Source organism: Balaenoptera physalus (assembly GCF_965194825.1).
Source record: "Balaenoptera physalus genome assembly, contig: HAP1_SCAFFOLD_606, whole genome shotgun sequence".
Taxonomy (NCBI): Eukaryota; Metazoa; Chordata; class Mammalia; order Artiodactyla; family Balaenopteridae; genus Balaenoptera; species Balaenoptera physalus.
In genome coordinates, this window is record NW_028126138.1 from 323,545 (window position 1) to 345,646 (window position 22,102).

At 47.3% G+C, this 22,102-nt stretch overlaps 1 pseudogene across 1 annotated transcript in view; it reads left to right on the forward strand.

The window, feature by feature from the left end:
• Positions 1 to 7,185: 7,185 nt before the first annotated feature.
• LOC309653575 (myosin-10 pseudogene) overlaps positions 7,186 to 22,102 on the forward strand; it is a 28,961-nt pseudogene continuing 14,044 nt past the window's right edge. Inside the window, exons 1-2 of the transcript XR_014268815.1 lie at positions 7,186 to 7,392; positions 20,170 to 20,268. The product of XR_014268815.1 is annotated as a myosin-10 pseudogene (transcript). The remainder of the gene's footprint in view (positions 7,393 to 20,169; positions 20,269 to 22,102) is intronic.

Here is a 22,102-nt window from a genome sequence, read left to right on the forward strand (position 1 = left end):
ATTGTGATGAAAGTGGTAATGGAACATTGTGATGACAAGTGTCCTGGGACCCTGTGATGACATGGTTCATGGAGCATTGTGATGACAATGGTCATGGCGAACTGTGATGACAATTTCATGGGGCATTGTGATGGCAGTGGTCATCTAGAAATGTGATTAAAGTTATTATGGAGCACAGTAATGAGAGGGGACATGGAGCATTGTGATAAAAAGTGTCATGGAGCATCGTGATGACAAATGCCATGGAGAATTGTGATGTGAGGTGAAATTGGGCATTGTGATGAAAGGGGTCATGGAGTACTGGGATTACAGGGGCCATGGAGCATTGTGATAACAAGTGACATGCAGAATAGTGATGACAGGCATCATAGAGCATTGTGATGACAAGTGCTATTTGGCATTTTGTTGACATGGATCATGGAGCATTGTGATGACATGGGCCATGGAGCACTGTGAAGACAAGATTCATGGAGCATTGTGATGACACGGGCATGAAGCATGGTGATGACAATGGACTTGGAGCATTGTGATGACAAGGGCATGGAGCATTGTGATTACAGGAGATATGGAGCATTGTGATGACATTGGCAGGGATCATTATGAAGACAGGGGTCATGGAGCATTGTGATGACAAGTGTCATGCAATATTGTGCTGACACAGATCATGGAGCATTTTGATAAGAGTGGCCTTGGAGCACAGTGATGAGAGACGTCATGGGGCATTATGGTGACAGTGGTCAAGGAGCATTGTGATGAAAGTGTTCAGGGAGCAACGCGATTATCGTTACAATGGAGCATTGTGAATACAAAGGCCATGGAACATTGAGACAACAGAGTTCATGGAGCATTGTGATGACAAGGGTCTTGGAACCTACTGATGACACGTTTCATACAGTATTGAGATCAGAAGGGCCAAGGCAAATTGTGATGACACGTGTCATGGGGCATTGTGATGACATTGGTCATCTTGCATTGTGATGACAGTGGTCATGTAGAATTTTGATTAAAGGTATCATGGAGCACTGTGATGACAAAGGCCAAGGAACATTTTGATGACAAGTGTCATTGAGCAATGTGATGACATGGGAATGGAGCATTATGATGACAAATGTTCTGCAGCATTGTGATGACAAGGGCATGGAGCATTGTGATTACAGGGGCCATGGAGCATTGTGATGAAAACGGCATGGAGCATTGTGATGACAGTGGTCATTGAGCATTGTGATTACAAAGACCATGAGGCATTGTGATGACAGGGGCCTTGGAGCATTGTGATGACAATGGTCATCAAGCATTGTGAAGTCAGGGGTCATAGCGCATTGTGATGAGAAAGACCATGGAGCATGGTGATGACAGAGGCCATGAAATATTGTGATGGCAAGGCCATGTACCATTGTGATGACAAGGGCAGTGAATCTTGTGGTGACCGGGGTCATGGAGCATTTTGATGAAAACTTTCATGGAACGTTGTGATGACAGGGGTCATGGAGCATTGTGTTGAAAAGGAACATGGAGCAGTGTGATTACAGGATCCATGGAGCATTGTGAATACATAGGTCATGGAACAATGTGATGACAGGGGTCATGTAGCATTGTGATGACAGGGTCATGGAGCATTGTGATTACAGGGCTTATGGGGCACTGAGATGACAGGGGGCATGGAGCATTGTGATGAATATTGTCCTGGAGCATTGTGATGACAGCAGTCACAGAGAATTGTGATGAAAGGTATCATGCAGCATTGTGATGACAACGTCCATTAATCATTTTGATGACAGGGGTCATGGAGCATTGTGATAACAATGTTCATAAAGCATTTTGATGACTGGGGTCATGGAACATTGTGATAAGAATGTTCATAAAGCATTTTGATGACAGGGGTCATGGAACATTGTGTTGACACGGGCATGGAGCATTGTAATGATAGGATATCTGGAGCATTGTGATGAAAAGGGGATGGAGCATTTTGATGACAGGGTCCAAGGAGCATTGTGCTGACAATGGCATGGAGCATTGTGATGAAAAGGGTACTGGAGCACTGTGAGGAAAGGAATCATGGATCATTGTGATGACAGGGGTCATGGAGCTTTGTGATGACAAGGGTCATGGAGCATTGTGATGACACGGTCAAGGAACATTGCGATGACAAGAATTCTGGAGCATTGTGATGAAAGGCATGGAGCATTGTGATTAAAGGTGACAAGGAGCATAGTGATGATATGGGCAGAGAACTTTGTGATGACACGGGTCATGGAGCATTGTGATGAAAAGTGTCATGGAACATTTTACTGACAGGGATCATGGAGCTTTTTGGTAAGAGAGGCCTTGGAGATTTGTGGTGGCAGGCGTCATCGAGCATTGTGATGACAGCGGTCTTGGAGCATTGTGATGAAAGGGGTCATGGAGCACTCTGATTACAGGGGCCAGGGAGCATTGTGAAAACAAAGGCTATGGAGCATTGAGAATACAAAGGCTATGGAGCATTGAGATGACACGGTTCATGGAGCATTGTGATGAAAGTGATCATGGATCATTGTGATGACAAGTGTCCTGGAACCTTGTGATGACACGGTTCATGGAGCATTGTGATGACAAGGACCATGGCGAATTGTGATGACATCTGTTATTGGGCATTGTGATGACAGTGGTCATCTAGAATTGTGATGAAAGGTATCATGGAGCACTGTGATGACAGGGGCCATGGAACATTGTGATGAGAAAGGCCATGGAGCATTGTGATGACAAGTGTCATGGGGCATTTTGATGACATTGGCATGGAGCTTTATGATGACAAATGTTCTGGAGCATTTTGATAACAAGGCCATGGAGCATTGTTATGACAGGGGCCATGGAACATTGTGATGGCAAAGGCCATGGATCATTGTCATGACAAGTGTCATGGGACATTTTGATGACATTGGCATGGAGCATTATGATGACAAGAGTTCTGGAGCATTTTGACGACAAGGGCATGGAGCATTGTGATGACTGGGCCCTTGGAGCATTGTGATGAAAAGGGCAGGGAAAATTGTGATGACTGGGTTCATGGAGCATTGTGACGAAAGGGGCCATGGAGCATTGAGATGACAGGCGTCTTGAGGTATGGTGATGACAGTGGTCATGGGGCATTGTGATGAAAGAGATCATGGAGCAACATGATAACAGGGGCCATGGAGGATTGTGATGAGAGGTGTATTGGATCAGTGTGATGAAAATATGAATGGATCATTGTGATGACATGTGGCCTGGAACACTGTGATGACACGGTTCTTCGAGTATTGTGATGACAAGGGTCATAGCGAATTGTGATGACAGGTGTCATGGGGCATTGTGATGGCATTGATCACATAAGAGTTGTGATGAAAGGTATCATGGAACACTGTGATGACTGGGGGCATGAAGCATTGTTATGAAAATTGTCCTGGATTATTGTGATGACAGCAGTCATGGAGAATTGTGATGACAGGAATTATGCAGCATTGTGTTGACAAGGGTATGGACTATTGTGATGACAATGGTTATGGAGCAATGTGATGAAAGTTTTCATGGAACATCGTGATGAAAAGTGCCTGGGAGCATTGTGACGATAAAGGCCATGGAGCATTGTGAAGACAAGTGTCATGGAGCATTGTAATGAAAGCATTCATTATGCACTGTGATGACAAGGGGGATGGAGTATTGTGATAAAACTGTTCCTGGAGCATTGTGATAACAAAAGCCATGGAGCATTGTGATGACAGGCATCATGGAGCATTGTGAAGAAATGGGCCAGGGGAATTGTAATGACAATAGAGAAATGTGATGAAAATGGTCAGTGAGCATAGTGATTAAAGTGGTCATTGAGAATTGTGATGAATAGTGACATAGAGCATGGTGATGACAAAGGTCATGGAGAAGTGTGATGACCAGGGTCATGTAGCATTGTGATGACACGTCCATGGAATATTGTGATGACAAGAATTCTGGAGCATTGTGATGAGAAGGGCCATGAAGCACTGTGATGCCAGAGTCATGGAACATTTTGATGATAAGATTCTGGAGCATTGTGAGGAAAATGGCTTGGAGCATTGTGATTATAGGGGACATGGAGCATTGTGATGACATGGGCAGGGAACACTCTGATGACAGGTGTTATGGAACAATGTGATGACACGTGTCATGGAGCATTGTGATGAGAGGGGCCTTGGAGAATTGTGATGACAGGCGTCATGAGGCATTGAGATGGCAGTGGTCATGGAGCATTATGATGAAAGGTGTTTTGGAGCACTGTGATTACAGGGGCCATGGAGCATTGTGAATACAAAGGCCATGGAGCATTGAGATGACAGTGGTCATGGAGCATTGTGATGAAAGTGGTAATGGATCATTGTGATGACAAGTGTCCTGGGACCCTGTGATGACATGGTTCATGGAGCATTGTGATGACAATGGTCATGGCGAATTGTGATGACAATGTCATGGGGCATTGTGATGGCAGTGGTCATCTAGAAATGTGATTAAAGTTATTATGGAGCACAGTAATGAGAGGGGCCATGGAGCATTGTGATGACAAGTGTCATGGAGCATTGTGATGACAGGTGTCATGGAGCATCGTGATGACAAATGCCATGGAGAATTGTGATGAGAGGTGGCATTGGGCATTGTGATGAAAGGGGTCATGGAGTACTGGGATTACAAGGGCCATGGAGCATTGTGATAACAAGTGACATGGAGAATAGTGATGACAGGCATCATAGAGCATTGTGATGACAAGTGCCATTTAGCATTTTGATGTCAGGGTTCATCAGGCATTGTGCTGATGGGGGTCATGGAGCATTGTGATGACAAAGGTCATAGAGCATTGTGATGACAGGGCTCATGGAGCATTGTGATGACATGGGCAATGGAGCATTGTGAAGAGAAGATTCATGGAGCATTGTGATGACACGGGCATGAAGCATGGTGATGACAACACACCTGGAGCATTGTGATGACAAGGGCATGGAGCAATGTGTTTACAGGAGACATGGAGCATTGTGATGACATTGGTAGGGATCCTTGTGAAGACAGGGATCATGGAGCATTGTGATGACAAGTGTCATGCAAAATAGTGCTGACACAGATCATGGAGCATTTTGATAAGATTGGCATTGGAGCACGGTGATGAGAGACGTCATGAGGCATTATGGTGAAAGTGGTCAAGGAGCATTGTGATGAAAGTGTTCATGGAGCAACGCGATTATCGGGACAATGGAGCATTGTGAATACACAAGCCATGGAACATGGAGATAACAGAGTTCATGGAGCATTGTGATGACAAGGGTCTTGGAACCTACTGATGACACGTTTCATACAGCATTGAGATGACAAGGGCCAAGGCGAATTGTGATGACACGTGTCATGGGGCATTGTGATGACATTGGTCATCTTGCATTGTGATGACAGTGGTCATGTAGAATTTTGATTAAAGGTATCATGGAGCACTGTGATGACAAAGGCCAAGGAACATTTTGATGACAAGTGTCATTCAGCAATGTGATGACACGGGAATGGAGCATTATGATGACAAGTGTCCTGGAGCATTGTGATGACAAGGGCATGGAGCATTTTGATTACAGGGGCCATGGAGCATTGTGATGAAAACGGCATGGAGCATTGTGATGACAGTGGTCATTGAGCATTGTGATTACAAAGACCATGAGGCATTGTGATGACAGGGGCCTTGGAGCATTGTGATGACAATGGTCATCAAGCATTGTGATGACAGGGGTCATAGAGCATTGTGATGAGAAAGACCATGGAGCATGGTGATGACAGAGGCCATGGAACATTGTGATGACAAGGCCATGTACCATTGTGATGACAAGGGCAGGGAACCTTGTGGTGACCAGGGTCATGGAGCATTTTGATGACAACTTTCATGGAACATTGTGATGACAGCGGTCATGGAGCATTGTGATGACAGGGTCATGGAGCATTGTGTTTACAGGGCTTATGGGGCAATGTGATGACAGGGGGCATGGAGCATTGCGATGAAAATTGTCCTGGAGCATTGTGATGACAGCAGTCACAGAGGATTGTGATGAAAGGTATCATGCAGCATTGTGATGAAAACGTTCATTAATCATTTTGATGACAGGGGTCATGGAACATTGTGATAACAAGGTTCATAAAGCATTTTGATGACAGGGGTCATGGAACATTGTGATAAGAATGTTCATAAAGCATTTTGATGACAGGGGTCATGGAGCATTGTGTTGACACGGGCATGGAGCATTGTAATGATAGGATATCTGGAGCATTGTGATGAAAAGGGGATGGAGCATTTTGATGACAGGGTCCAAGGAGCATTGTGCTGACAATGGCATGGAGCATTGTGATGAAAAGGGTACTGGAGCACTGTGAGGAAAGGAATCATGGATCATTGTGATGACATGGCTCATGGAGCTTTGTGATGACAAGGGTCATGGAGCATTGTGATAACACGGTCAAGGAACATTGCAAAGACAAGAATTCTGGAGCATTGTGATGAAAGGGCATGGAGCATTGTGATGAAAGGTGACAAGGAGTATAGTGTTGATATGGGCAGAGAACTTTGTGATGAAAGGGGTCATGGAGCACCGTGATTACAGGGGCCATGGAGCATTGTGAATACAAAGGCTATGGAGCATTGAGATGACAGGTTTCATGGAGCATTGTGATGAAAGTGATCATGGATCATTGTGATGACAAGAGTCCTGGAACCTTGTGATGACACGGTTCATGGAGCATTGTGATGACAAGGACCATGGCGAATTGTTATGACATCTGTCATGGGGCATTGTGATGACAGTGGTCATCTAGAATTGTGATGAAAGGTATCATGGAGCACTGTGATGACAGGGGCCATGGAACATTGTGATGACAAAGGCCATGGAGCATTGTGATGACAAGTGTCATGGGGCATTTTGATGACATTGGCATGGAGCATTATGATGACAAGTGTTCTGGAGCATTTTTTTTTCTATAATGAATAAATGTATTGTCTTACAAAAATCATTGTCTAGAAATATGGGAATACAAGAAAAGATATTTGCAGTCATGTGTCTGGTGGTCAACAGCCAGTACAATTCATAAAGGGGGAAAATCAAAGATTCCAAACCCACATGACAAATTCTTCCTAACAGATGTTAAAGCTTTTAACCCAAAAGGTTTGTGTTTTCAAGCATGTTGCAGAGGATCAAGGATTTGATCCTGGCCAAGATCAGGAATAAGCAAGAAATGATGATCTCAGATTTAGAAGAGCGCTTAAAGAAGGTGAAGAAGACCCGCCAGGAACTGGAAAAGGCCAAAAGGAAACTGCACGGCGAGACCACGGACCTGCAGGACCAGATCCCTGAGCTCCAGGTGCAGATTGACGAGCTCAAGATCCAGGTGGCCAAGAAGGAGGAGGAGCTGCAGGGCGCCCTGGCCAGGGGTGACGATGAGACGCTGCACAAAAACAATGCGCTTAAAGTTGTGCGAGAGCTGCAAGCCCAGCTTGCTGAGCTGCAGGAAGACTTTGAATCCGAGAAGGCTTCGCGGAACAAGGCGGAAAATCAGAAGAGGGACTTGAGTGAGGAGCTGGAAGCTCTGAAGACAGAGCTTGAGGACACGCTGGACACCACGGCAGCTCAGCAGGAGCTGCGCACCAAACGTGAACAAGAAGTGGCAGAGCTGAAGAAGGCTCTTGAGGAGGAAACGAAGAACCACGAGGCTCAGATCCAGGACATGAGGCAGCGGCACGCGACCGCCCTGGAGGAGCTCTCGGAGCAGCTGGAGCAGGCGAAGCGGTTCAAAGCAAATCTGGAGAAGAACAAGCAGGGCCTGGAGACAGACAACAAGGAGCTGGCGTGCGAGGTGAAGGTGCTGCAGCAGGTCAAGGCCGAGTCTGAGCACAAGCGGAAGAAGCTGGACGCCCAGGTCCAGGAGCTCCACGCCAAGGTCTCGGAAGGAGACAGACTCAGGGTGGAACTGGCCGAGAAAGCGAACAAGTTACAGAATGAATTGGATAATGTCTCAACTCTTCTAGAAGAAGCAGAGAAAAAGGGTATTAAGTTTGCCAAGGACGCAGCTGGTCTTGAGTCTCAACTCCAGGACACACAGGAGCTTCTTCAGGAGGAGACACGACAGAAACTGAACCTGAGCAGTCGGATCCGGCAGCTGGAGGAGGAGAAGAACAGCCTTCAGGAGCAGCAGGAGGAGGAGGAGGAGGCCAGGAAGAACCTGGAAAAGCAGGTGCTGGCCCTGCAGGCCCAGTTGACAGATACCAAGAAGAAAGTAGATGATGACCTGGGGACAATTGAAAGTTTGGAAGAAGCCAAGAAGAAGCTCCTTAAAGACGTGGAAGCACTGAGCCAGCGCCTGGAGGAGAAGGCCCTGGCCTACGACAAGCTGGAGAAGACCAAGAACCGCCTGCAGCAGGAGCTCGATGACCTGCTGGTGGACCTGGACCACCAGCGCCAGATCGTCTCCAACTTAGAGAAGAAGCAGAAGAAGTTCGATCAGCTGTTAGCAGAAGAGAAGAACGTCTCTGCCCGCTACGCGGAAGAGCGAGACCGGGCCGAAGCAGAGGCCAGAGAGAAGGAAACCAAAGCCCTGTCCCTGGCCCGCGCCCTTGAGGAGGCCCTGGAGGCCAAGGAAGAGTCTGAGCGGCAGAACAAGCAGATGCGGGCAGACATGGAGGACCTGATGAGCTCCAAGGACGACGTGGGCAAGAACGTTCATGAACTTGTAAAATCCAAACGGGCCCTAGAGCAGCAGGTGGAGGAAATGAGGACCCAGCTGGAAGAGCTGGAAGATGAGCTTCAGGCTACAGAAGACGCCAAGCTTCGCCTGGAGGTCAACATGCAGGCCATGAAGGCCCAGTTTGAGAGGGACTTGCAGGCCAGAGATGAGCAGAACGAGGAGAAGAAGCGGCTCCTCGTTAAACAGGTGCGGGAGCTGGAGGCTGAGCTGGAGGATGAGCGGAAACAGCGGGCCCTTGCTGTGGCTTCAAAGAAGAAAATGGAAATAGACCTGAAGGACCTGGAAGCGCAGATCGAGGCTGCAAACAAAGCTAGGGATGAAGTGATCAAGCAGCTCCGCAAACTTCAGGCTCAGATGAAGGACTACCAACGTGAATTAGAAGAAGCTCGTGCATCCCGGGATGAGATTTTTGCTCAGTCCAAAGAGAGTGAAAAGAAACTGAAGAGTCTGGAAGCAGAAATCCTTCAACTGCAGGAGGAACTTGCCTCATCTGAGCAAGCCCACCGACACGCCGAGCAGGAGAGAGATGAGCTGGCGGATGAGATCGCCAACAGTGCCTCTGGCAAGTCTGCGCTGCTGGATGAGAAGCGGCGTCTGGAGGCATGGATAGCGCAGCTGGAGGAGGAGCTTGAAGAGGAGCAGAGCAACATGGAGTTGCTCAACGACCGCTTCCGCAAGACCACGCTGCAGGTGGACACGCTGAACACAGAGCTGGCGGCCGAGCGCAGCGCCGCCCAGAAGAGCGACAATGCGCGCCAGCAGCTGGAGCGGCAGAACAAGGAGCTGAAGGCCAAGCTGCAGGAGCTGGAGGGCGCTGTCAAGTCCAAGTTCAAGGCCACCATCTCGGCCCTGGAAGCCAAGATTGGGCAGTTGGAGGAGCAGCTTGAGCAGGAGGCCAAGGAAAGAGCAGCTGCCAACAAACTAGTCCGTCGTACCGAGAAGAAGCTGAAGGAAATCTTCATGCAGGTTGAGGATGAACGCCGCCATGCCGATCAGTATAAAGAACAGATGGAGAAGGCCAATGCCAGGATGAAGCAGCTCAAACGGCAGCTGGAGGAAGCAGAGGAAGAAGCTACACGTGCCAACGCGTCTCGGCGCAAACTCCAGCGGGAACTGGATGACGCCACCGAGGCCAACGAGGGCCTGAGCCACGAGGTCAGCACGCTGAAGAACCGGCTGAGGCGAGGAGGCCCCATCAGCTTCTCCGCCAGCCGATCTGGCTGGTGCCAGCTGCACATCGAGGGCGCTTCCCTGGAGCTGTCGGATGATGACACAGAAAGTAAGACCAGTGACGTCAATGAGACGCAGCCACCCCAGTCTGAGTAGATCCAAGGAAGCCGGGGGAGGCGATACCGAGGGACACGCAGGAAGTCACCCAGCGCCCCGGCCCCGGGGGCCGCCCTGCAGATCTGGGCGACTGGCGAACTGCACGACTCCTTCCTGAGAGATCAACTGTGTCTTAAGGACTTGCAGCCTACACAACTGTCTCCTGCTTCAGATTTAGGTACAATTGCTCCCCTTTTTATATATATATACACAAAACCTACACATATTAAACAGATCGTCTCATCATTGCGTCTATTTTCCATATATCCATCAAGAGACCATTTTATAATACATGTTAAGAAGAGAACCCTTTTTCAAACAAACTCTAGACCCCGTTGCCGGTCGCTGGGGCAGCCCCGGGGTTGCTGCCCAGTCGCTCTGCATGCTCTGTCGTACGGACAGCTACCTTAGTTCTGTGTTCATGTGGCCCCTGCCTCCTCAGCCACGTAAAGTCTCTTTTAGAACGTCGTGGAACCTAAACTGCACTTGTAGCTCTCATTTCCTTCAAATAATGATCAACACTATTTCAGTGAGCAAACTGTGAAAGGGGCTTTGGAGAGATTAGGAGGGGTGGGTTGGATGGGGGGAAGCGGCATCCGTGTGGGGTGGCCATGCCCACCTCCCTCGAGTCGTGGTGTGCCCGTATCTCTTCACGTCAACTGTCCTCGGCCCAGTCTGTACATAGGAAGAACGGTGGCCACCACCCAGCTGAGGCCCCGGGGGCAGCCATCACAGTGACTTCAGGATGGCCTCCTGAGGCCCCGGCTTCCCCAGTGTGCTCCTCGCTTCTGGAGCGAGCAGCTGCAGGCCCCTGAGCAGCAGCTCGGGGCATACCCTCCCTCGCCAGCCAGGCTCTCATGCTGACCTTGCAAATTCAGCCGCTGCTTTGAGCCCAAAATGGGAATATTGGTTTTGTGTCCGAGACTTGTTCCAAGTTTGTTGGTGAGGTTGACAGAATCTCGAGAACAGATGCCACCTGCCTGAATGTTGACATGCCAGTGGATGTGACTCCTTTTTCATTTCTCCTTTCCCCTCCCCCTTGGGACAGTGTTACAGTGAACACTTAGCATTCTGTTTTTGGTTGATAGTTAATCAAACTGACATTACAGAAAGTGCCTTAGACACTACAGTACTAAGACAATGTTAAATATATTATTTGCCTCTGTAACAATCTAATGTATTAAGTTTTGACTGCTTCATATATCATGTACCTCTCTAGTCAAAGTGGTATTATAAACATTCAGACTTCTGGAGCATTTTGATGACAAGGGCATGGAGCACTGTGATGACAGGGGCCATGGAACACTGTGATGGCAAAGGCCATGGAGCATTGTGATGACAAGTGTCATGGAACATTTTGATGACATTGGCATGGAGCATTATGATGACAAGAGTTCTGGAGCATTTTGATGACAAGGGCATGGAGCACTGTGATGACAGAGGCCATGGAACTCTGTGATGGCAAAGGTCATGGAACATTGGGATGACAAGTGTCATGTGATATTTTGATGACATTGGCATGGAGCATTATGATGACAAGAGTTCTGGAGCATTTTGATGACAAGAGCATGGAGCATTGTGATGACAGGGCCATTGAACATTGTGATGGCATAGGCCATGGAACATTGTGATGACAAGTGTCATGGGACATTTTGATGACATTGACATGGAGCATTATGATGACAAGAGTTCTGGAGCATTTTGATGACAAGGGCATGGAGCATTGTGATGACAGGGCCCATGGAGCATTGTGATGAAAAGAGCCATGGAGCATTGTGATGATAAGAGTTCTGGAGCATTTTGATGACAAGGGCATGGAGCACTGTGATGACAGAGGCCATGGAACTCTGTGATGGCAAAGGCCATGGAACATTGTGATGACAAGTGTCATGTGATATTTTGATGACATTGGCATGGAGCATTATGATGGCAAGAGTTGTGGAGCATTTTGATGACAAGAGCATGGAGCATTGTGATGACAGGGCCCATGGAGCATTGTGATGACAGGGCCATGGAACATTGTGATGGCATAGGCCATGGAGCATTGTGATGACAAGTGTCATGGGACATTTTGATGACATTGGCATGGAGCATTATGATGACAAGAGTTCTGGAGCATTTTGATGACAAGGGCATGGAGCATTGTGATGACAGGGCCCATGGAGCATTGTGATGAAAAGAGCCATGGAGCATTGTGATGACAGGCATCATGGAGCATTGTGAAGAAAGGGGCCATGGGGAATTTTAATGACAATAGAGAAATGTGATGAAAATGGTCAGCGAACATATTGATTAAAGTGGTCATTGAGAATTGTGATGAAAAGTGACATAGAGCATTGTGATGACAAAGGTCATGGAGAACTGTGATGACCAGGGTCATGTAGCATTGTGATGACACGTTCACGGAACATTGTGATGACAAGAATTCTGGAGCATTGTGATGACAAGGGCCATGGAGCATTGTGATGCCACGGTCATGGAACATTGTGATGACAAAATTCTGGAGCATTGTGAGGAAAACTGCATGGAGCATTGTGATCATAGGGGACATGGAGCATTGTGATGACATGGGCAGGGAACACTGTGATGACAGGTGTTATGGAGCAATGTGATGACAAGTGTCATGGAGCATTGTGATGAGAGGGGCCTTGGAGAATTGTGATGACAGGCGTCATGAGGCATTGAGATGGCAGTGGTCATGAAGCATTATGATGAAAGGTGTTTTGGAGCACTGTTATTAAAGGGGCCATGGAATATTGTGAATACAAAGGCCATGGAGCATTGAGATGACAGTGGTCATGGAGCATTGTGATGAAAGTGGTAATGGAACATTGTGATGACAAGTGTCCTGGGACCCTGTGATGACATGGTTCATGGAGCATTGTGATGACAATGGTCATGGCGAACTGTGATGACAATTTCATGGGGCATTGTGATGGCAGTGGTCATCTAGAAATGTGATTAAAGTTATTATGGAGCACAGTAATGAGAGGGGACATGGAGCATTGTGATAAAAAGTGTCATGGAGCATCGTGATGACAAATGCCATGGAGAATTGTGATGTGAGGTGAAATTGGGCATTGTGATGAAAGGGGTCATGGAGTACTGGGATTACAGGGGCCATGGAGCATTGTGATAACAAGTGACATGCAGAATAGTGATGACAGGCATCATAGAGCATTGTGATGACAAGTGCTATTTGGCATTTTGTTGACATGGATCATGGAGCATTGTGATGACATGGGCCATGGAGCACTGTGAAGACAAGATTCATGGAGCATTGTGATGACACGGGCATGAAGCATGGTGATGACAATGGACTTGGAGCATTGTGATGACAAGGGCATGGAGCATTGTGATTACAGGAGATATGGAGCATTGTGATGACATTGGCAGGGATCATTATGAAGACAGGGGTCATGGAGCATTGTGATGACAAGTGTCATGCAATATTGTGCTGACACAGATCATGGAGCATTTTGATAAGAGTGGCCTTGGAGCACAGTGATGAGAGACGTCATGGGGCATTATGGTGACAGTGGTCAAGGAGCATTGTGATGAAAGTGTTCAGGGAGCAACGCGATTATCGTTACAATGGAGCATTGTGAATACAAAGGCCATGGAACATTGAGACAACAGAGTTCATGGAGCATTGTGATGACAAGGGTCTTGGAACCTACTGATGACACGTTTCATACAGTATTGAGATCAGAAGGGCCAAGGCAAATTGTGATGACACGTGTCATGGGGCATTGTGATGACATTGGTCATCTTGCATTGTGATGACAGTGGTCATGTAGAATTTTGATTAAAGGTATCATGGAGCACTGTGATGACAAAGGCCAAGGAACATTTTGATGACAAGTGTCATTGAGCAATGTGATGACATGGGAATGAAGCATTATGATGACAAATGTTCTGGAGCATTGTGATGACAAGGGCATGGAGCATTGTGATTACAGGGGCCATGGAGCATTGTGATGAAAACGGCATGGAGCATTGTGATGACAGTGGTCATTGAGCATTGTGATTACAAAGACCATGAGGCATTGTGATGACAGGGGCCTTGGAGCATTGTGATGACAATGGTCATCAAGCATTGTGAAGTCAGGGGTCATAGCGCATTGTGATGAGAAAGACCATGGAGCATGGTGATGACAGAGGCCATGAAATATTGTGATGGCAAGGCCATGTACCATTGTGATGACAAGGGCAGTGAATCTTGTGGTGACCGGGGTCATGGAGCATTTTGATGAAAACTTTCATGGAACGTTGTGATGACAGGGGTCATGGAGCATTGTGTTGAAAAGGAACATGGAGCAGTGTGATTACAGGATCCATGGAGCATTGTGAATACATAGGCCATGGAACAATGTGATGACAGGGGTCATGTAGCATTGTGATGACAGGGTCATGGAGCATTGTGATTACAGGGCTTATGGGGCACTGAGATGACAGGGGGCATGGAGCATTGTGATGAATATTGTCCTGGAGCATTGTGATGACAGCAGTCACAGAGAATTGTGATGAAAGGTATCATGCAGCATTGTGATGACAACGTCCATTAATCATTTTGATGACAGGGGTCATGGAGCATTGTGATAACAAGGTTCATAAAGCATTTTGATGACTGGGGTCATGGAACATTGTGATAAGAATGTTCATAAAGCATTTTGATGACAGGGGTCATGGAACATTGTGTTGACACGGGCATGGAGCATTGTAATGATAGGATATCTGGAGCATTGTGATGAAAAGGGGATGGAGCATTTTGATGACAGGGTCCAAGGAGCATTGTGCTGACAATGGCATGGAGCATTGTGATGAAAAGGGTACTGGAGCACTGTGAGGAAAGGAATCATGGATCATTGTGATGACAGGGGTCATGGAGCTTTGTGATGACAAGGGTCATGGAGCATTGTGATGACACGGTCAAGGAACATTGCGATGACAAGAATTCTGGAGCATTGTGATGAAAGGCATGGAGCATTGTGATTAAAGGTGACAAGGAGCATAGTGATGATATGGGCAGAGAACTTTGTGATGACACGGGTCATGGAGCATTGTGATGAAAAGTGTCATGGAACATTTTACTGACAGGGATCATGGAGCTTTTTGGTAAGAGAGGCCTTGGAGATTTGTGGTGGCAGGCGTCATCGAGCATTGTGATGACAGCGGTCTTGGAGCATTGTGATGAAAGGGGTCATGGAGCACTCTGATTACAGGGGCCAGGGAGCATTGTGAAAACAAAGGCTATGGAGCATTGAGAATACAAAGGCTATGGAGCATTGAGATGACACGGTTCATGGAGCATTGTGATGAAAGTGATCATGGATCATTGTGATGACAAGTGTCCTGGAACCTTGTGATGACACGGTTCATGGAGCATTGTGATGACAAGGACCATGGCGAATTGTGATGACATCTGTTATTGGGCATTGTGATGACAGTGGTCATCTAGAATTGTGATGAAAGGTATAATGGAGCACTGTGATGACAGGGGCCATGGAACATTGTGATGAGAAAGGCCATGGAGCATTGTGATGACAAGTGTCATGGGGCATTTTGATGACATTGGCATGGAGCTTTATGATGACAAATGTTCTGGAGCATTTTGATAACAAGGCCATGGAGCATTGTTATGACAGGGGCCATGGAACATTGTGATGGCAAAGGCCATGGATCATTGTCATGACAAGTGTCATGGGACATTTTGATGACATTGGCATGGAGCATTATGATGACAAGAGTTCTGGAGCATTTTGACGACAAGGGCATGGAGCATTGTGATGACTGGGCCCTTGGAGCATTGTGATGAAAAGGGCAGGGAAAATTGTGATGACTGGGTTCATGGAGCATTGTGACGAAAGGGGCCATGGAGCATTGAGATGACAGGCGTCTTGAGGTATGGTGATGACAGTGGTCATGGGGCATTGTGATGAAAGAGATCATGGAGCAACATGATAACAGGGGCCATGGAGGATTGTGATGAGAGGTGTATTGGATCAGTGTGATGAAAATATGAATGGATCATTGTGATGACATGTGGCCTGGAACACTGTGATGACACGGTTCTTCGAGTATTGTGATGACAAGGGTCATAGCGAATTGTGATGACAGGTGTCATGGGGCATTGTGATGGCATTGATCACATAAGAGTTGTGATGAAAGGTATCATGGAACACTGTGATGACTGGGGGCATGAAGCATTGTTATGAAAATTGTCCTGGATTATTGTGATGACAGCAGTCATGGAGAATTGTGATGACAGGAATTATGCAGCATTGTGTTGACAAGGGTATGGACTATTGTGATGACAATGGTTATGGAGCAATGTGATGAAAGTTTTCATGGAACATCGTGATGAAAAGTGCCTGGGAGCATTGTGACGATAAAGGCCATGGAGCATTGTGAAGACAAGTGTCATGGAGCATTGTAATGAAAGCATTCATTATGCACTGTGATGACAAGGGGGATGGAGTATTGTGATAAAACTGTTCCTGGAGCATTGTGATAACAAAAGCCATGGAGCATTGTGATGACAGGCATCATGGAGCATTGTGAAGAAATGGGCCAGGGGAATTGTAATGACAATAGAGAAATGTGATGAAAATGGTCAGTGAGCATAGTGATTAAAGTGGTCATTGAGAATTGTGATGAATAGTGACATAGAGCATTGTGATGACAAAGGTCATGGAGAAGTGTGATGACCAGGGTCATGTAGCATTGTGATGACACGTCCATGGAATATTGTGATGACAAGAATTCTGGAGCATTGTGATGAGAAGGGCCATGAAGCACTGTGATGCCAGAGTCATGGAACATTTTGATGATAAGATTCTGGAGCATTGTGAGGAAAATGGCTTGGAGCATTGTGATTATAGGGGACATGGAGCATTGTGATGACATGGGCAGGGAACACTCTGATGACAGGTGTTATGGAACAATGTGATGACACGTGTCATGGAGCATTGTGATGAGAGGGGCCTTGGAGAATTGTGATGACAAGCGTCATGAGGCATTGAGATGGCAGTGGTCATGGAGCATTATGATGAAAGGTGTTTTGGAGCACTGTGATTACAGGGGCCATGGAGCATTGTGAATACAAAGGCCATGGAGCATTGAGATGACAGTGGTCATGGAGCATTGTGATGAAAGTGGTAATGGATCATTGTGATGACAAGTGTCCTGGGACCCTGTGATGACATGGTTCATGGAGCATTGTGATGACAATGGTCATGGCGAATTGTGATGACAATGTCATGGGGCATTGTGATGGCAGTGGTCATCTAGAAATGTGATTAAAGTTATTATGGAGCACAGTAATGAGAGGGGCCATGGAGCATTGTGATGACAAGTGTCATGGAGCATTGTGATGACAGGTGTCATGGAGCATCGTGATGACAAATGCCATGGAGAATTGTGATGAGAGGTGGCATTGGGCATTGTGATGAAAGGGGTCATGGAGTACTGGGATTACAAGGGCCATGGAGCATTGTGATAACAAGTGACATGGAGAATAGTGATGACAGGCATCATAGAGCATTGTGATGACAAGTGCCATTTAGCATTTTGATGTCAGGGTTCATCAGGCATTGTGCTGATGGGGGTCATGGAGCATTGTGATGACAAAGGTCATAGAGCATTGTGATGACAGGGCTCATGGAGCATTGTGATGACATGGGCAATGGAGCATTGTGAAGAGAAGATTCATGGAGCATTGTGATGACACGGGCATGAAGCATGGTGATGACAACACACCTGGAGCATTGTGATGACAAGGGCATGGAGCAATGTGTTTACAGGAGACATGGAGCATTGTGATGACATTGGTAGGGATCCTTGTGAAGACAGGGATCATGGAGCATTGTGATGACAAGTGTCATGCAAAATAGTGCTGACACAGATCATGGAGCATTTTGATAAGATTGGCATTGGAGCACGGTGATGAGAGACGTCATGAGGCATTATGGTGAAAGTGGTCAAGGAACATTGTGATGAAAGTGTTCATGGAGCAACGCGATTATCGTTACAATGGAGCATTGTGAATACACAAGCCATGGAACATGGAGATAACAGAGTTCATGGAGCATTGTGATGACAAGGGTCTTGGAACCTACTGATGACACGTTTCATACAGCATTGAGATGACAAGGGCCAAGGCGAATTGTGATGACACGTGTCATGGGGCATTGTGATGACATTGGTCATCTTGCATTGTGATGACAGTGGTCATGTAGAATTTTGATTAAAGGTATCATGGAGCACTGTGATGACAAAGGCCAAGGAACATTTTGATGACAAGTGTCATTCAGCAATGTGATGACACGGGAATGGAGCATTATGATGACAAGTGTCCTGGAGCATTGTGATGACAAGGGCATGGAGCATTTTGATTACAGGGGCCATGGAGCATTGTGATGAAAACGGCATGGAGCATTGTGATGACAGTGGTCATTGAGCATTGTGATTACAAAGACCATGAGGCATTGTGATGACAGGGGCCTTGGAGCATTGTGATGACAATGGTCATCAAGCATTGTGATGACAGGGGTCATAGAGCATTGTGATGAGAAAGACCATGGAGCATGGTGATGACAGAGGCCATGGAACATTGTGATGACAAGGCCATGTACCATTGTGATGACAAGGGCAGGGAACCTTGTGGTGACCAGGGTCATGGAGCATTTTGATGACAACTTTCATGGAACATTGTGATGACAGGGGTCATGGAGCATTGTGATGACAGGGTCATGGAGCATTGTGTTTACAGGGCTTATGGGGCAATGTGATGACAGGGGGCATGGAGCATTGCGATGAAAATTGTCCTGGAGCATTGTGATGACAGCAGTCACAGAGGATTGTGATGAAAGGTATCATGCAGCATTGTGATGAAAACGTTCATTAATCATTTTGATGACAGGGGTCATGGAACATTGTGATAACAAGGTTCATAAAGCATTTTGATGACAGGGGTCATGGAACATTGTGATAAGAATGTTCATAAAGCATTTTGATGACAGGGGTCATGGAGCATTGTGTTGACACGGGCATGGAGCATTGTAATGATAGGATATCTGGAGCATTGTGATGAAAAGGGGATGGAGCATTTTGATGACAGGGTCCAAGGAGCATTGTGCTGACAATGGCATGGAGCATTGTGATGAAAAGGGTACTGGAGCACTGTGAGGAAAGGAATCATGGATCATTGTGATGACATGGCTCATGGAGCTTTGTGATGACAAGGGTCATGGAGCATTGTGATAACACGGTCAAGGAACATTGCAAAGACAAGAATTCTGGAGCATTGTGATGAAAGGGCATGGAGCATTGTGATGAAAGGTGACAAGGAGTATAGTGTTGATATGGGCAGAGAACTTTGTGATGAAAGGGGTCATGGAGCACCGTGATTACAGGGGCCATGGAGCATTGTGAATACAAAGGCTATGGAGCATTGAGATGACAGGTTTCATGGAGCATTGTGATGAAAGTGATCATGGATCATTGTGATGACAAGAGTCCTGGAACCTTGTGATGACACGGTTCATGGAGCATTGTGATGACAAGGACCATGGCGAATTGTTATGACATCTGTCATGGGGCATTGTGATGACAGTGGTCATCTAGAATTGTGATGAAAGGTATCATGGAGCACTGTGATGACAGGGGCCATGGAACATTGTGATGACAAAGGCCATGGAGCATTGTGATGACAAGTGTCATGGGGCATTTTGATGACATTGGCATGGAGCATTATGATGACAAGTGTTCTGGAGCATTTTTTTTTCTATAATGAATAAATGTATTGTCTTACAAAAATCATTGTCTAGAAATATGGGAATACAAGAAAAGATATTTGCAGTCATGTGTCTGGTGGTCAACAGCCAGTACAATTCATAAAGGGGGAAAATCAAAGATTCCAAACCCACATGACAAATTCTTCCTAACAGATGTTAAAGCTTTTAACCCAAAAGGTTTGTGTTTTCAAGCATGTTGCAGAGGATCAAGGATTTGATCCTGGCCAAGATCAGGAATAAGCAAGAAATGATGATCTCAGATTTAGAAGAGCGCTTAAAGAAGGTGAAGAAGACCCGCCAGGAACTGGAAAAGGCCAAAAGGAAACTGCACGGCGAGACCACGGACCTGCAGGACCAGATCCCTGAGCTCCAGGTGCAGATTGACGAGCTCAAGATCCAGGTGGCCAAGAAGGAGGAGGAGCTGCAGGGCGCCCTGGCCAGGGGTGACGATGAGACGCTGCACAAAAACAATGCGCTTAAAGTTGTGCGAGAGCTGCAAGCCCAGCTTGCTGAGCTGCAGGAAGACTTTGAATCCGAGAAGGCTTCGCGGAACAAGGCGGAAAATCAGAAGAGGGACTTGAGTGAGGAGCTGGAAGCTCTGAAGACAGAGCTTGAGGACACGCTGGACACCACGGCAGCTCAGCAGGAGCTGCGCACCAAACGTGAACAAGAAGTGGCAGAGCTGAAGAAGGCTCTTGAGGAGGAAACGAAGAACCACGAGGCTCAGATCCAGGACATGAGGCAGCGGCACGCGACCGCCCTGGAGGAGCTCTCGGAGCAGCTGGAGCAGGCGAAGCGGTTCAAAGCAAATCTGGAGAAGAACAAGCAGGGCCTGGAGACAGACAACAAGGAGCTGGCATGCGAGGTGAAGGTGCTGCAGCAGGTCAAGGCCGAGTCTGAGCACAAGCGGAAGAAGCTGGACGCCCAGGTCCAGGAGCTCCACGCCAAGGTCTCGGAAGGAGACAGACTCAGGGTGGAACTGGCCGAGAAAGCGAACAAGTTACAGAATGAATTGGATAATGTCTCAACTCTTCTAGAAGAAGCAGAGAAAAAGGGTATTAAGTTTGCCAAGGACGCAGCTGGTCTTGAGTCTCAACTCCAGGACACACAGGAGCTTCTTCAGGAGGAGACACGACAGAAACTGAACCTGAGCAGTCGGATCCGGCAGCTGGAGGAGGAGAAGAACAGCCTTCAGGAGCAGCAGGAGGAGGAGGAGGAGGCCAGGAAGAACCTGGAAAAGCAGGTGCTGGCCCTGCAGGCCCAGTTGACAGATACCAAGAAGAAAGTAGATGATGACCTGGGGACAATTGAAAGTTTGGAAGAAGCCAAGAAGAAGCTCCTTAAAGACGTGGAAGCACTGAGCCAGCGCCTGGAGGAGAAGGCCCTGGCCTACGACAAGCTGGAGAAGACCAAGAACCGCCTGCAGCAGGAGCTCGATGACCTGCTGGTGGACCTGGACCACCAGCGCCAGATCGTCTCCAACTTAGAGAAGAAGCAGAAGAAGTTCGATCAGCTGTTAGCAGAAGAGAAGAACGTCTCTGCCCGCTACGCGGAAGAGCGAGACCGGGCCGAAGCAGAGGCCAGAGAGAAGGAAACCAAAGCCCTGTCCCTGGCCCGCGCCCTTGAGGAGGCCCTGGAGGCCAAGGAAGAGTCTGAGCGGCAGAACAAGCAGATGCGGGCAGACATGGAGGACCTGATGAGCTCCAAGGACGACGTGGGCAAGAACGTTCATGAACTTGTAAAATCCAAACGGGCCCTAGAGCAGCAGGTGGAGGAAATGAGGACCCAGCTGGAAGAGCTGGAAGATGAGCTTCAGGCTACAGAAGACGCCAAGCTTCGCCTGGAGGTCAACATGCAGGCCATGAAGGCCCAGTTTGAGAGGGACTTGCAGGCCAGAGATGAGCAGAACGAGGAGAAGAAGCGGCTCCTCGTTAAACAGGTGCGGGAGCTGGAGGCTGAGCTGGAGGATGAGCGGAAACAGCGGGCCCTTGCTGTGGCTTCAAAGAAGAAAATGGAAATAGACCTGAAGGACCTGGAAGCGCAGATCGAGGCTGCAAACAAAGCTAGGGATGAAGTGATCAAGCAGCTCCGCAAACTTCAGGCTCAGATGAAGGACTACCAACGTGAATTAGAAGAAGCTCGTGCATCCCGGGATGAGATTTTTGCTCAGTCCAAAGAGAGTGAAAAGAAACTGAAGAGTCTGGAAGCAGAAATCCTTCAACTGCAGGAGGAAC